Genomic DNA, 15,705 nt, shown 5'->3' with positions numbered 1-15,705 from the left:
TGTTGAAAAAATGTAAAAACAAAAAACTGCATCAAGATTTAAAGCCTCTGCTGCAAAAGCAGAGAAATAAAAAATGTATGTAGTACCCAAACCCAGTTAAGTGCCCTTAAGGTTGGGTACAGAAAGTTAAAACAGCACTCTCAAATCCTACAACAGCAGTAACATCAGAAGAAGAACATTTGAGACCCCAAAAGGGTCAGGTTTTTGGGACCCCTCTGGAGAGTGGGAAGGGGGATATTTGGGTAGATTCCTCCTCCCAGGGCCAGAATGCCATGGCAAAGTGGCTGGGAATTCCTGCATCTGCCTCAGACCTCCAGGCCATGGCAAAGTGGCTGGGGATTTTAAAATAAAATATTTTTTCTTTTGCACCACTTAATTAGCATTTGTGCAGCCCTGAGTACCAAACACACTGTGGCAGAGACTAAGCAGGGTCTGCCATGTGGAAGCACTGTGCTAATTTATTTTTAAGCTTTTATCTTTCAGGCTCTAAAACCAAAACATCAGGAGAGCTGGTACCAGCTGAAGAGTTATAAAATACCATGGTTATAGTGTCGCGACAAAGTCTGTGTTCAGTGTTCTGTGTTGCATGTTCTCTGTTGCATGTTCTGTGTCTGTCTCTAGTGGTGTCCTGTGCTAGCATTGGGTCCAGAAAAAAATATACTACACTAGACAGAGCAAATGTCTCTCTACTTCCCCCATGTCCATCCAACTTATCAGTCACCACTTGTGTCCAAAAGACTTTGGTCCCCAGTGCATCAGGTTTATTTTTTGTTAGGTTTTCCACACTTTTCTCTATACACTCTGGTTCTACTTCCCCAAGTCCTAAAGGGTAGTTCTTGGGTCCCCATAACCTGTAAGATCTTGGCCCATAATTGCAGGGCCCCATCTTTCAGGTCCCCAAAAACCTCTTAAGTACAACTGTTAAAAATAGGGAATTCTGCAACATTTTAGCAAATAAATGTTAAAGTCCAAATCAGCTTAACCCTGCATAACAACTGTGGTCCTCCTACAAAATCTTATTTGTTGTGTGTGCTTAAAAAGGTCCTAACCTCAGTAACTTTTATTGTTTGATGGCTATTGCAGCATCAAATGTACCCAATTATTGTAATGGTTATGGTTTTACTGTACTCCCAATTATTATAACTATAATTGTTTGGATTTGTGTTTAGGTTATAGCTGGTCTTTAGTCAATTGTAATGGTTTTAGTTATATTCACCTGGTTATAATTGTTTGGTTTGTTTACAACAGATCACCTGTGCCCTACCATGACAACAACTACTGTAATGATCATAGATCAAGGGGCAGAGTGTTAGCAGCCCCCAGTAGATAAATGTAAATGCAATGTCAGTACTGTTTTTACTAAACAAATAACCTACCACTGGTATGATATATTCTCTGAATGGTCCCCAACCGCTACTGGCATCTTATCAGTAATGCTACATCCCTTGATAGTTGTCTTAGTATTAAATTGTATTTGTATTATTGAAATGTTTAGCATGTGCTTTTGGATAAAAACAATGTACAATAGATTGAAATCACAAACCCATGTTGCCTCACAGTACCTTCTTTTAAACAGGTTACATAGAAAGTGACACTAACGAATATATGTATATCGTAGTGTCAAAAGGGGGATTATGTAGGGATATTAAAGAAGGTTTATATTAAACATGGTTTATATGAGAAATGATTTATTGTTAATTAATACTTTATAACTTAAGGTTTATGTTAGAAGTAAATTTGTGATTCCCAACATTTAGCTTCTAACCTGCAAGCCACCAGCTGTGTCTGTGTAAAGCCTGCTCAAAGAGATACTTGGTATAAAACTTGTTAAGCTCAAAGAAATACTTTGTATAAAACTTGTTAAACATTAATTATCTCTAAGTAAGCCAAAACAGTAGCTGTTATAGTGTATAGATAGAGACCCCCACCCTCTGTAAGTTTTCATCTCACTTTATCTTTGCTTGTTAAAAGACAGGGAGTCTCACATAAATTGGTAACACCCCAAAAGGTAAAGAGACAGTGAAATAGATGTAATTAAGATAGAGAATGTATGTGAATGCATGCCTAGTTTAAACAATGAATGAATGGTTAGGGAGTTACCAGTCTGAAGAATTCAGTGTTGGCTGAAGAAGGTGTCAAGTGGGATCAACCAGATGACCCCCACCACCTCAAAGGAAGGAAAAACAAGTATCTGACAGAATGGAGCCAGCCACCTGCTGATTGATTTAAACAAGTATCTGACAGAATGGAGCCAGCTACCTGCTGATTGATTTAGCAACAGCAAAATGAAGCAACTCCTATGAACTAACATAGGGAAAAATCCCTATAAAACTGGACCCTAAAGACTGAGGACTTTGAGTCTATGGTTCTGATACCAACCTCCAGGAGCATCAGATGCATCTGACACAGACTCGGCTCCATCCTCATGACCAAGGTACCTGGCCAGTAACTTGGCATGAGCAACATCTAGGCTGGTAACTATAACATCTATACAGAACCTGAATGAATGATTGTGTGAATGAATATGTGTGTGTGTGTGTGTGTGTCTGTGTCTGTGTCTGTGTCTGTGTGTGTATAAGGAATAAGTAGTAATAGAAATAAGTAGGAAAACATTGTCTTTTGTTTTGTTATGGTATTTACAATAAATGTGGCATCTTTGCCTTATCCCTCTTAATAAGATCCTGCTGGTTTTTATTATATTGGTACAACACTTAGTGGGGAGAGGATTAGTATATAGCACAAAGGGAACATTATAGAGTATGGGGTCAGAGAGAATTTTAATGTCTACAAGTGACTATTGCATAAATAAGTGCACACATGTCACTTGGTTCTGAATTATATCATATGAGGGTTATTTTAAAGCATCAGGCGTTTTACAGTTTTTCTAATGTCCAAAAACACGGCATGTGATACAATCATTGAGGCTTTACTTTTTTCGCCATTTACTGAAAATGGCCTATGGGATGTGTGGTCTTAATATTTCAGTTTTTTAAACAGAACCCAAAGCTCAAAGTGTACTATATGGGTTACATTACTTTTGTGGCTTACCTAGGTTACAAAAACATAACAAGCAATAGAAAGAATCCACGTGAATATGAACTATTGCAAAAAAAGAACCCGCCCCATGCAAACTGCTACTTACAGTCCTTCCTGTTTGCAACATATTTAATGTCTTACCTTAATATAACTGACTCATAACCAAGGTGATTTCCATTATTAGGTTGAGAAAACTACATAAAGTATACTCCAGATATGTTGAATATTGACTCTCTTTCAGTGCCAAAAATAGCTGGAAAAATATCAGCTGATGTTCAACAAACTAGAAATTGTTTGTCCATTATGCTGGTGACAGTAACAATTGCTGCCAGCAGCAAAGCTAGGATCACATTGATCCAATTAGTTTAATGCTAGACCAGATAGAGCTAGAGAAAAGCTGATCAATGTGTTCCTATCAACTTGGGCAATAGCGTTTGAGCTACTACAGGACAACTATATTCTCAGCTATGCATAGCAAAGGGAAAGAAAAACCCTCTATCAATACAGAAATAAAATTATGAAATTCTAACGAGCGTATATAAGACTGACTAGATCTAAATACAAAAGTTTCACTACTCATGCATATGATACTTATTAATGTTGTTCCAGAATACTGAAAAATGAGTGTCTCGTTTTGTATAAGAAATGTTTTCACTAGGAAGTTGGATGTCCTAAAAATCCTGAATTTTCACCAGTTTTTAGACCCAGGTTGAACTGTGTACCTTTTTTGAGATTCTAAATTGTTCAAAAAAGTGTTGTTTCCTTCATGCTACTAGACCAGAGCGGAGCCAATGAAATATAATGAGAAAGGTTGTTTTTGCAACATTTTCAGTGGCAACAAGAAGCAGAAAACTGGTTTGAAATATACCCAGCCCCATTTTGCAAAATTTATCTGGGCAAGATTCAGATAAGCACCCAAACTATAGATACTTACCTGAATCAGGCACCTGATGATGAGAATTTTGGCACAATTTTACATCTAGCACCAAAGCACTTCAGATGAATGAAGCAATCAGAATTATGCAACAGACTGAGCCTCCGATAAAGAATGAAAAAGCCTGAAAAAGATATTCCTTTGACTGAAGAAGATCTTCCGGTGTTGTACAAGTTCTAACTTCACAAGTGTGCTAGCACAAATTTCACTTTCATTTTGACTATAGCTGTGCCTTCACTAGATAAAAGGGTGTGTTTTAACCCAAGTTAAACTAATCCCTGTTAAAATCCAAGTGAATATAAGGCAACTGTAGTTTTAACCTGTTAACTGGGTGAGGAAAATCCAAAGGGGGAGGAGCAGTTTACACAGGTTAAAACCATAATTGTAACTGCCCTGTCTTCAAAGCAGTTTAGTTAAATCAAGTTAAAAACTCATTATTTTCCTGGTGAAGACAAGGTCTGTAAGATTGGTGGCTCCAAGTTTATTGCACGGGAAAGGCAAAAGAACAAACTTTTCCAAGTATTTAAAAACATGATACAAATGTTTTAAATGGCTATGAAACCAAAGGCTTTTTCTTTCTGATGTGATTACCAGTTGCAGTTGGTGTCCAGAATAAATGGTAGGGTATCCAGCTAGATACACCTCAAATATCCCCCCATGCACACACAAAATTTTTAATCTCTCAAATAAAAACCACCAATCAACTAACCCACCTGGAGTTCTTCCTACCCCACCTTGCCTACAATAAATAGCTCCTATGTTATAACTCCTAGAACAGCTCTCCTACTCCTCCAGAAAAGTGCCTCCCACTTCCAACCTGAAAAAAGCAACAGTAGTCTAACCGATGTATTTCCTACATTCCTCACTCCTTGCCTGGTCACAGCCTTCTCCTGCTTCCCTTTTTTCTAGTTACCGTCCCCTGCCTACTGTTTCCATGAAATCACAAGCTGGCCAGCTCCTCAGTCCCGCTTCAGCTTTTCTCCATTGGGCCTCTGGTGCGGTTCCTGAAGTGAGTTATTTTTAAAGGCGGTATATGTTTAAAATATTAAATATTCTTTAATTGTGTGCATGCTTAGCACAAAGCAAAGAACCCAAGAAATAATAACACCTCATTCTTATAAGGCACTTTCTATCAGTAGATCTTACAGCACTTCAGTCTTAATTTATTTATCCTCAAAACATCCCTGTGAGGAAGAGGTTTTTATTACCTCCATTTTACAAATGGGGAACTGAGGCACAGAGAGACTAAGAGACTTGCCCAAGACAACACAGGAAGTCTGTGGCAGACTAAGGAATGGAACCTGGGTCTCTCAAGTCTCAGATTAGTGTCCTAATCACTGGACCATAATGCATACACAGTCCTACTTTACTGTTACCATATTTACCAAGAACAATAAAACTTCTCCTCGTTTGTATGCAACAGCATATCACTGAGTATCTACACAAGAACACACAATATAGCTAGTGTAAGAAACCTTTTCATTTTTTAAATCACTTTGTATTTATGTATTATTTTCACTTTGATTAATGTATTATTTTGTGTTCCACATATTAGGCTACATCTACACTACAGCCGGGATTGACACTCTGAGACTGATCCACCGGTGGTTGATTTAGTGGGTCTAGTGAAGACCCGCCAAATCAACAGCAGATCGCTCTCCACTCGACCCCTGTACTCTACCCCCAATGAGAAGAATAAGGTAAGTCAACAGGAGAGTTTCTCCCATTGACCACCCGTGGTTTAGACCCCGCAGTATCTCGACCGGTACGCTGACTCCAGCTACGTTATTTACGTAGCTGGAGTTGTGTAGCATAGGTTGACTTACTGCGATAATGTAGACATAGCCTTAGTGAAGTGCCACCTCCTCATCCTGCTGCCCTTCAGGAAGTGACTGTGTTACAAAGATCCAAACATACAATAATGAAAAAGGATTATAAAAATCAGGGAGAAAGTTGTCCACACTTATTGACTTCTATCTCTGCGGGACCTCAACTAACATCCCTGCATGCTACTCAAACCAGTATCACTGGAGCACTAGAGAACCTCAGAGAAGAGCCAGAGGAAAAGCAAGAATCAACTGAAGGAGGGGACCAGTTACTTTCCTCACCCTCCCCATATCTTACTTTATTGAGGCCAATGGACTACCACAAGGAAGGGAGTGCTAGGTACTAAGAGTTGTACTACTCCCAAATCCTTTGGGCTGGCTCTGAACAGCCATAGGGTCAGTGCTGCCTGACATTGTAAGAAGAGCCGTCATAGGAGTTTGGAACGATTGGCCTATTGTCACTTCCTCCTCTTTTTCTTTCAAAATAGCTAAAATATAAAATCTGCTGATGGTATTCTGGCCTAATTCAAACTCAAACAACCTCTCACCCAGATCCAAAAAAACAGGTGGCCCATTTGAGAGTTACTCACAATCAAGAGGAGCTGTAAGAATGGTGGTTTTGGCTCAAACACTAGGTCTACTATATGGAATTAGTATTTTACTAGTGCCAGAGACAGAATAATGGCTTTGATTCAAGCACTGATTCTGTTGTTTGGGATTATTATTAGCGGCAATAGTCATGGACCACTCTTTTCACTATAACTATGGCTTATAGTTCCCTCTCCACTGCCCAGAAAGAAAGAGTTTAGCAGGGTGCTGGCTAGCTGGCAAACAGCTATAGGTGCTAAGCCTCTCTGTGCAACATGACGACACATTTGTGTGTGAGATATCTGATTCAGCAACAGAATGCACCATGTCACAAGCTTTGCTTAGGGTGGGGTGAGGAAGGAAATTACAAGAACAAGAGCAAGCACAGACTTAAAATGCATTTTTTGGCTTGCTCTCTTTTCATTTGTCTGCCTTGTATCTTTTTTTTTCTTGTTATGATATTGCAATAGTGCTGAAAACAGATATGTTAGACCAGAGCCAGGCCCAACTCCAGGAGCACTTTAAGGTCCATGAGACAGGGACAGTGTCATCTTATACATTTGTTAAGTGCCTAGTTAGTACAATAAGATGCTGAGTTTGACATAAGCCCCTGGGAACCACCACAATAAAAATAAAATATTTTCAGGTATATTTAGGGTAACACTATAAAAAGCTCAGGTATTTAATACCCTTCCATCTCAAATGGGAGACCATTCTGTTGGGAAGATGTATTACTTTACCACAATAAGTCAGTGTCTTAACTAACCATTAATCACTTTCTCTAGAATCTCTAATGACCTGAGCTTGCTTAAGGTGTTTTTTAAAGAAGTCTTTTTAAAGTACCTATATGCATCCTTAGTTAATATTTTGCCTAGTAATTTGTGAGCCTAAAAAGTCTTAGAAGGTCAGTTAGATAATACCAATATCTATTATATAGCCCTTTAATTTTAACAACAACCCATCTGAGTAAAGCCTGCTGTAAAGGTGGGAAAACTGATACAGACAGGCTAAAGACCTAAGTCTTCCAAATAATACTAATTTGGGTTGCTGACCTGAGTTAGATGTTCTGGGCACTTGCAGTCTCTATTGACTTTAATTGGAGCAGGAGATGCATTGACAATTTGGGCCTACATGACACTAAAACATACTTTAAAAACCACATTCTTAAAATTCAAATAGACTAGTAAACGAGAGGGTCTAGTATAATAATGAGAGTTGGGGAGAGAAATGGGAGACTAGCAGTGTTCATTCTAAAATATACCTTTGGAAAAAAATATTTACACCTTTGGGAAAAAAATCGTTGAGATGCTTTTCAAAATCAGGGAGAGATGGACCAAGATGGCCTCAAGGTGTGTGTGGGGGAGAGCGCAAGTTCCACACCCTGGTGCCCAATGCAGTAAAGGCACAATCACCTGTTGACCTAATACATGATAGTGGCATCTCTAAAAAGTGGATATTTTGTGAATGTAGATATCTGTCAAACTGAGGTTCCGGGAGCTCCCCAGTATAGCCCAGAGCTATATTGATAAGGGCATTCAAAGCTGGCAGTGTCAACTTAGGGTACGTCCATACTACCCGCCCGGGTCGGCGGGTAGCGATCGACTTCTCGGAGTTCGATATATATCGCGTCTCATCTAGAACTCCGAACGCGCTCCCGTCGACTCCGGAACTCCACCACCGTGAACGGCGGTGGCGGAGTCGACGGGGGAGCCGCGGACTTCGATCCTGCGCCGTGAGGACGGGTAAGTACTTCGAACTAAGTACAGCTAACTATTCGCGTAGCTGAACTTGCGTACCTTAGTTTGAACCCCACCCCCTAGTGTAGACCAGGCCTTAGAGTCAACCTGCCCCTAACTTAAAGAAGTCAAGGCAGCTATAACATGTTCAGACAAAGAGCATATGTGCTGTTGCATTCTAAACAAGCTGGAAGTAACAGAGACCCCTGCTGTGAGCCTTGCTAAGAGGGTATTACTATAATTAGGCCTCAGTCACAACAGCTTCTGCTGCTGTTGCAAGGTCACCACAGGACAAATAAGGACACAGATTTGGGCAAATTATGCAACTAGAAAAATCACTTTTTTACTATGTAGGGCAGTTGGCATACCATGGAAGAAGCATGGCCAGAAGTTAAACTGAGATCCTTAACCTGGCTTACTGCCTCTGAACTACCCCTTAAGAAGAAAAACCTTAAAGAAGACCAAAGCTGCTTCATATAGACAACTTCCACCAGTAACAATTGTAGGTTCTGATGCATCCAGGGAATGATACCAGCAGTGGAGAGAATGGACTACTGAGACCAGGCTGAGAGATATACAACTGTACGTTCTCAACTCAAAGAATAAGTCCTGTAAGTCTAGAGAGAATACACTGTACTTTTCATACAAAAGAAAATAATTTAAGTGCAAACAGGAACACAGCCTTAAAGGAACTGCAACCAGTGCTTCCATAATTACACAGCATTCTAAATTGTCTTTTAAAACAATCACCCCAAAAGGCATTATATATATGCTGAATAGTCAGGAGAGCTTAAGAGGTGCCGCATTTCAAATCTCTCATTGATAACATATATGTCCATTCTCGCAGATTGTCTGCATTCTTCTGTGTATGACTGGACCCAAGCACTCCAGCATCAAGAGACGGTTTCTGGAGGAGGGGATAGACCTCTGCAAGTTTAAGAACAATTAGCAGCCTTCCCTGGCTGAGGCACAGCCATAACACTTGCTTATAGAAAGATGGGAAAAGATCAGAATTGCAGGTGGTCAGCCTCAAAGAACCCAGAGGACATTGCATTTGACCAGCCAACAGGAGATAGTCCATCAGGTGCCTGTGATTCCAATAATCCAGAGGCCTTCCCCACCTCTGAATCAAACTCCGAAATCTATGCAGAGTGTAGCCAACACATAATTTGGAAGAACTAGTAAAGGGGTGAGGCGCTGTGAATTTATCAGGCTGCGTACTGCCTGAAAGTTTAGCTGGGAGCTCTCTCTCTCTCTAGCTGGGGACAAGTAACAAATCTTAGCATCAGACCTAGCTCTTCTGTACAACTGTATAAAATCAAGGTGGGTTAGATTGTGGCTGTTGCGCTAAGTAGGGGGCAACACATAATCGTGCTTATCTAGGAGAAGACCAGAGTCACAACTTGGCTCTTACTTCCTTTTTTGCTCCAGAGTGGAAATAATCTACACCAGCTCATGACTTAGTTACTTCTCTCCTCACACCAGTTTACCTGCATTGGCCAGCACTGTGGGGAAAGAGTGGGGCACAGTCAATGGTACCTGTCCGTTCCCACTGATCCACCCATTGTCCATTCACCTGTGCGCAAGTGGAGTAGCAGCCTCACAGAGGCTATGACTTTGCCCTGTGTTAAGATACACAGAAGACACCATCACAAACTCAACATTTGCCACACTTTAGAGATCTCGGTATGGCAGTAGCTTCTAAATATAGGATGATAATGTAGATATTGTTATACATGTGGCAGAGAATGATCTATCATGTATTATATAAGCACCCATATGTACCAGCATAGGTTAGGGTGTAACTGGGTGGATGGGAATCCTCCATCTGGAAAACAGAGCACAGACCTCTTTTTTCTGGGGGAACGATGTTTTAAGCTGAATTACCCTTGGGAAAAGTGGGTTAAATTACAGGGGAAAGAAAGAAAAAAAGTTTGTGAATTCAAACAATTTTTGCAGCTCTCAAAAAAAGTGAATTTCAAATGACCAATAGCACATTGCAACAGTAAACATTACAAGTATCAAACAGACAAATACAGATTCTTTTTATATAAACTATGTTACTTGTCTTTGCCTGCTTTAGTATTCACAGAATGCTTTTGTCTCTGAAGAGTTCAGAAACTTTGGGTTGTCATCACAGCAATAATGTGATGATAAAAACAGTTTGCAATGCAAATTGAAAAAGGGAATTTCAAATCATGTATGATTTCTCTCAGCTATCACCCAAATTTCCAGAAAATAACCAAGCTATTTTTTGTGATCAGACAGTCAGTTACAAACGTGACTGAGTTTTGCATAATATGCAAAGTAACCAAAAACAAACCTTTATTATATTGTCCCACAACATGAAATCTTAGAATGCTGACCATCATTAAAACATAACATTGTGTCATTTGTACCGCTTGCTGATTAGTTGTTTCTCTGAATAAGATTATGGGCCAGATTGTGAGATTTATACACAGCACATGCTAAGGGCAATACAGAGCAATATGGCCCAAACGGAAGCTCTGGGAGAGACTGTGATTCAGGAAGAACAGCCCCTCTCTAAGTAGATCAAACTACAGAAAGAACGTATATAATGCATCATCCAATTGGCCTTGTCTACATTAGAGTCTTCCAGGAAGTATCCCACCATTGCATTTCCACTGAAGCAGCTCTATTATTATGATAATAGGAACATTAATGCAGATGGGGCACAAATGTTTTAGCACCCTATTATGTAGACCTAAAAACACTTGTCTTCTATCTGCATTAGCACTCCCACTGTTGCTATCATAGGTGCTGCTGCAATGGTGATAATTTAAAAGTGGGAGATCTCCCAAAATACGCTAGTGTGGTCTTGTAATGGTGCAATGTTCTCCTCTCTCCCTTTCCAGCCAGCACAGGAGAGACCATAGTTATAGCCTTGCTTCTCTCTCACCCCCTTTGGGATGATTTGCGCATGAGGTGTTACAAGGAGAGAGTAGTCACTTGGCTCATTAGACTGCAGGGACTACAGTTTTCTCTCATCCTTGCACTGCAGTACAAAGACTGTAACAATAACTCCTGGCATCCAAAGAGCTACATGACCCCATCATGCAATAAACGCAATAGCTTTCACAGGGAGGAGAAGGCTATTTATACTCTCCCTACTCCCTTTTTAGAACAGTTTAGCCCTAAACAATAAAGTTCCAAACTCTGCCCTAAATTACACAGTTGTGTGAATGTAATTGAGGGCTAGTGTTGGCCCTTTAATGACTATATACTTGTGTGCACCCTTCACAGTTCCTTATACCATATGCTTATAATACTAAAGTTAACAAATAATGCCAAGAGGAATAAAATAAATTGCTTTAAGGTTAATGTAAGGTTCCTTACCTATAGAATCATGGACGTCTTCTTCTTATCTAAAACTGCCATCAACTTGCAACTGTTTAACTATTTCTAAAAACGGAAACCATCTAGGTCACATGTCTAAAGGGTGCAATTGGTTTAATCTCCCTCAGCTTATAAAGAGAAAGAAAGCAGGAGGAAAAAAGTAAAATAAAACCACTTCCTGCAAAGCAGGAGCTAACCACCATACCAATAAGTCACTTGCATCTACGTCTATAGAAGAAAACCTTGTGTCTTGGATAACAGGCAGCACAAAAACAGATTTTTCAGCTAAAATTTCTATACATGTAGAGAATAGCATTAACTTTTTGCAGAAGGTAAATATGTGGTTTAAGAGGAAATGCTGTGAGGAATTGTGCTAAGCCCTAAGACAACTTCCCTTTTCTTACCTTCTGTAAATGCTTTGAGTGCTAAAATAAAAAGCTTGCAACAAATCTACTCATGCGTTTTTCAAATGGAGGTTTAACAAACATGTTGCTTACCATGCAGTCACTTGGAGTCTATAAAACAGTAATTCCAACCATAGTAAGTACTCAGAAGGTTTACTAGTGAAGTTACTGTTTCAACTTCGGGCTGGTTAAAACCACATTGATAAACATTTCTGTTTCTTTAATATTTTGTTTTAACACATCCCGATGTGCTAGTTCTTAGAAAACCAAGCAAGCACATCTGCTTGTCTGGATTACTTCCTATAGTTAGTCTCAACACTATTTCCTCACCCAGACAGGGTGAATCTAAGGAACGGAAATTTGGACAATTTATATCTTAAGAACTCCACAAAAGCCCACTTCACTACTTTATACCTCCATAAATAGCTTCCACACTTTCCATCACAAATTACTTTTCTCTGTTCAGTAGAGAAGGATGAGATTTCTTCCATTGCATTATCAATGCTTATTTTCTTGCTGAATGGTTATAAAAGGTCATCAAAATCATTGCAAAGTCTGGCCCTTTCAGACAATGCAGGACAGTCTGCAAAACCCTCTATTGATGCTCTTGGTAGGATATTGTAAGCAGGGTCTGAACGAACTCTCCCCTGACAGCTAGCTGGGGAGGGGAAAGAGACTTTAGGAGCAAACTCTATTTACATGAACATACCTACTGTGCGTAGGTATCCAGTAGACAGGAGCTGTGTAGCTCCAAGTGATCAGCTTTGGCTGGTGCTGGGTTACAAATCACTTTAGTACTGAATGCAGGGGCAGTAAAGTGGCGTTATCAATGTTGCTGTCTTTATTGTATGAGTAAAGGGGAGCAGAACTATTCTTAACCTGTTCCAAATAAGGAGGTCACCAAATTGTCCCAAATAAGGAAGTCACCCTCAGCTGAAAGGACTTTGTTAAGCCAGGGACTCAAAAGCCAGACCCCTATCAAAGTAAGATAGGCGGTGACAGGTGTCCCAGACAGGAGACATAGACTCTCCCTAAGGGTCCTTGGTCTGGTTTAACTTGTTCCTCCCCACTGTTCAAAGATAGAGCTAAATAGGCTCCATTGGGAGTCTTTTGTTACATTAAGTCCTTTACTACTTTACCAGGGGCTGAAATCACTTGTGGTGGGACAGCATTTCTACTCAGCCTCCTAAGAGCTGAAAATCACTAAGAGTTGGCTATCACTGAGAGACTGACCTGCAGAGGTCAGAGCAGAAAGGCAGGTGGCAGCAGCAGGTGACTGATGGATGGCCAGCGGGTGCGGCTGGCAGGGTGGCCAGATGGCAGAGCAAGCCAGGTACCTTCTTCCCTGGATGGGAGGTGAACTCACACAGATGTATGTCTGAACCCTGGGTCCTCTGACCAAGGACAATCACTTTGAGTGGGGTATGGTGTGGGATCAGAGAGGGGCACCGTAAAGGAAATTTTGGTTGTGGAACTCAAGAACATGAGGCTGAAGGCACTGCCCCACACACTCTGGGCTGGGTGTCCTGCTCACAGTATTATGTTTATGAATCCTGCTTGTGGCATTATCCCTAATTAATGTCAGATGTCTTCCTTCCTTTCATTAAAAGTTTCTTTTCTACACTCAGACTCTATGCTTGTGAGTGGGGAAGTATCACCTCTCAGAGGCAACCAGGGGTGGTGTGTAATTTTCCCAGGTTACTGGGGGGGGGGAGAGAAGGGTCAAGCTAGTTCTGTGTCCTATTGTTGACCAGGAACCCCTAGATATTCAACCCGGCCCTGGTTGCTACTGGCTCCACCTGGCAGAATGGTTATAATATTGTGGGGGTTTTTTGTCTTCAGCCACTGAAAGATTAGCTCCCAGCTATCCTCCCGACACACATCACATGCTCACAGAACACCTGATGACTGTGAGTAAAATTCTAGTCCATCAGAATCAGGTGGAGGGAGTCTAGAGCAGTGGTTCTCAAAGCCGTTCCGCCGCTCATTCAGGGAAATCCCCGATGGGCTGGGCTGGTTAGTTTACCTGCCGCGTCCACAGGTTCAGCCGATCACGGCTCCCACTGGCTGCAGTTCGCCACTCCAGGCCAATGGGAGCTGCAGGAAGGGCAGCCAGCACATCCCTCGGCCCAAGTTCTCAAAAGCAAGTAAGGGGTTGGGAGATAAAGAGAAAATATGGTGATGGTTTGGGAGATCTAGGGGAGGGGTTGGAGGAGTGCAGGGACTCTTAAGAGCTAGAGAGAGCCTGGAGCACCCTGAGAAGAGAGTGTGATTATTGGAGTTTGTGGAGTGGCCTGGAGAGGGAACCGGATGGAGGGGGACAAGGGATGGTTACAAGATACTGGAACATCCTTCCCATTGATCCACCATCCCTATTAGTCTCCTTTCTTCTGTCCCTCCCTACCATCCTCTCCCTCCTCAGCCATTCCCACCTTTCAACCTTTGCCACCCACCCTGGTCTTCATTTTCTGTCCTCCTCCTCTTGGCCTTGTCATCAGAGAACTTTGGCAGCTTGGATGTCACAGGGGAGCAGATGAAGAGAGACAGTTTGTCTACTCTGTGGCACAGCTGCCCAGAGTTCCCAGGAAGAAAAACTGCAAGGGAACCCCCTGAAGGGCTGCTGCATATTTGACCTTTCTGCAAGGCTGCAATGACCAGCCACCCCTGATTGACTTGTCACACTGGAATTAGGAGGCTGTTCTGAGCATAAGAGGCAGCATGAAAAATGGTGAGGTGATGAAGTGTTCCTTAAGGCCAAGCATAGAGGCTTGGGTCGGGATGTATTAGGAGGCAAAGGCAGAGATGGAGGCAGGAGTGGAACTGCACAAGGTTTTAAAGGCGATGATGAGGAAATTACTATGGTTACAATGAATGACAGTAGAGCCCTGTGTGAGACTATATTTAATCGTGCTCCTGTCCTGCCCTGCAATACCCACTGCCATTCCCCTCTGGTCGCACTCCAGAACTCTACACTGGTCCCACGCAGGGTTCTAGCATTTGCTGCAAGAGGATGGAATCTCCATTTGATTTTGCCTGGGGAACAATTTCAACCATTTTCACCCTGAGGAGGTGAATTGATTAGCCAAAAATATGAAGTTTTGTCCAAACTCACAAGTAATATGGGGTTTTTTATGGGGGTCACAGCAGAAAATAGGAAGAACTATAGCTCTCTTTGATTCCTATTTGTTTCTTATAAGGTATCTGAACGTTTCATCTGTGAATGCCTAAAAATTAGAGAGACTGAAAATTCAGCAGCAAAACACTAATCTTTTGTAATTTATAGATAGGTGGTTTAGCAATAATGAAAATTTTAAGCTATTTTGTGATATCTAACAAATCTTAGGAAAATATTCATGGGCACATCCTATGTAACTCTGAATTTTCTCAGATTTTTCTACAACAGAAGCTATTTTCATCAGCTTTATATAGTACATATCTGTGGACTAATGATGCATGACTAAAAAAAATAGAATAGTTACATTTACTTTACTACTAAAATGTGAGCCACGTATCAGAAATCTTATATGATACATACTGTAAAATTTCAGGCAACTACATAGTAAACTCTGTCTATCATATCAAAAACCTAAATAACCAGAAGTGCCATTCTTTAGTGAAAATGATTTGAAAATGTTAAATGTACAGTGAAAGGCAGAATTGCAGTTTGCTACATTACTTCCTCCTAATTTCCCTAGCATCCAGTTGGCAGTATTGCCAAAATACTATAAAAAGATGATAGTTTTGCATATCGCTTAAACTTATGCAGTATGAGCTTCCTGTGTGATCTCTGGAACACTGAAACTATGCTAGACGTGCACATAAGA

General features: G+C 40.9%; 1 protein-coding gene across 1 annotated transcript in view; it reads right to left on the bottom strand.

The window, feature by feature from the left end:
* The window catches only part of ARHGAP15 (Rho GTPase activating protein 15), a 454,296-nt gene extending 442,727 nt beyond the window's left edge, over positions 1–11,569 (bottom strand). Inside the window, exon 1 of the mRNA XM_045031797.1 lies at positions 11,478–11,569. The gene's annotated coding sequence lies outside the window, so the exon portion shown is untranslated. The remainder of the gene's footprint in view (positions 1–11,477) is intronic.
* Between the last annotated feature and the right edge of the window lie 4,136 nt (positions 11,570–15,705).

Source organism: Mauremys mutica, chromosome 10 (genome assembly GCF_020497125.1).
Source record: "Mauremys mutica isolate MM-2020 ecotype Southern chromosome 10, ASM2049712v1, whole genome shotgun sequence".
NCBI classification, from domain to species: domain Eukaryota; kingdom Metazoa; phylum Chordata; order Testudines; family Geoemydidae; genus Mauremys; species Mauremys mutica.
This window is presented reverse-complemented; position numbering and strand designations above follow the sequence as displayed.